The sequence below is a fragment of the Etheostoma cragini genome, chromosome 13 (assembly GCF_013103735.1).
Source record: "Etheostoma cragini isolate CJK2018 chromosome 13, CSU_Ecrag_1.0, whole genome shotgun sequence".
In the NCBI taxonomy this organism is placed as follows: Eukaryota; Metazoa; Chordata; class Actinopteri; order Perciformes; family Percidae; genus Etheostoma; species Etheostoma cragini.
Window position 1 is genome coordinate 11,061,711 of NC_048419.1, and position 1,670 is coordinate 11,063,380.

Below are 1,670 nucleotides of genomic sequence, written 5' to 3' on the forward strand. Positions count from 1 at the left end.
TTGCTATGGTTGTTGTACACAAACCAACCACCCAACAGTTTGCGTGGTTGCAGACCCGACAAGAAGGAGAAACACAGCTACTTTCAAACATCATTAAAGACATCAACAGGTTTTGGACTATGCGCACACATTGCTACACCAACCTTTTTCAAGAAGATGGTTGAAGGAAAGAAAGAGGGAGGCTGTGTTTGTACAGTACAACAAGTCCATTACCGCTGGTAAACTTTGAAATGTAACCTTTTGCACGGCTACATGTAAACGGGAATATTAGTGGAATATTCACTTTCATTAGCCATGTAAACTGTTGTCAGAATATCGTCTTTTTCGCGATAAGGGCAAAACCCTGAATATTATGTGCATGTAAACGCAATCCTTGATTGCAGTGAATGCACATTAAAGACACTGATGATTATCACTTTGCTGCACCTCCTCACACAAGGGGCCTTACCCGTTGCATTGCTTGTGCACACAGTTAAACATGTAGATACACACACACATACACATGCACAGATACACATGCACACAGACACACAATCACAGTTAGCCGTTGTCTGAGGAAACAAGGAGCTGTCTGGTGCCATAGCAACCAATGCGGATATCCCACCCTTCTAGAGCAAGAGAGAGAAAAAAACAGAAGTGGCAATGACAGATTGACAAGACCCTAATGAGATTGTAGATAAAGAGATGAACTGAGACTATCTATCTATCTATCTATCTATATGATTTATCTGTCTGTCTGGTTGTCTGGCAATATGTCACAGACAGACTAAATGGGGAAGTGGAAGCGTCAAAGTGTGGCAATGTGGCGATATCAGGGAATTGAAGGAAACCAAATTTAAGAAACAGAATAGCAGAGTGTGGGGGAGATAAGGGGAGAACACAAACTGATGGTGTAGGAGAAATGAAATGAGGCAAGAAGGAAAAGACTTAAACTACTCTCCTGGGCATGTCTGTCTGTTATGAGCACAGAGCCACAGCCTGAAAACACAGACACTGCCGCAGTCTGCATCAGCTTGCCTTACATCACTGTGACTCTCGTTTGAACTGCAATCGTGTATGTATTACTATTATTCTGGCCCATATACCAGGTTACATAACGTACCAAGCCAAATCCTGACCTCAATCTGCAAAACAGTCACTCATGCTCTGATAAACATTTTAGACTCATATCAGCACTGAAATATGTGGAGTATAAAAACGAAAATCTGTCAGACATTACAGAATTGTTGCTCGGCAATGATTTGGAGTGCTAGCTACTTAATTTTTTTTTTATTTAACCCATAATTGACCAAGTAAAACCTGTGAGATCAACTGTCTCTTTTACAAGGAAGACCTAGCCAAGACAGCAGCATAAACGTTACAGGCAACAATAACCACAAGAATACAGACAAAATAACATGTTGAAATATTAAAATACCTATTCACCGACAATGACAAGTACCAACTGATTGATTTACCATTGTACTTATAAGAGCTTCACAATCAGGCAAAGAGACAAATTCTTTTATTTTCAAGTCCTTTTGAAAGTTGGTCCAAGTGAGGGGAGCAGAGCACATAAAGGACTTTCCTGTTTCAGTCTGTACACTTGGGGCAAATTACAGTGGGTACGGAAAGTATTCAGACCCCTTTAAATTTTTCACTCTTTGTTTCATTGCAGCCATTTTCCAAAA

General features: G+C 40.4%; 1 long non-coding RNA gene across 1 annotated transcript in view; it reads right to left on the reverse strand.

Annotated features, from left to right (window-relative positions):
* Window positions 1-269: 269 nt before the first annotated feature.
* Window positions 270-1,670, reverse strand: part of LOC117955946 — a 22,337-nt gene continuing 20,936 nt past the window's right edge. The window contains exon 5 of the long non-coding RNA XR_004659166.1: window positions 270-282. This is a non-coding gene — a long non-coding RNA (uncharacterized LOC117955946). The remainder of the gene's footprint in view (window positions 283-1,670) is intronic.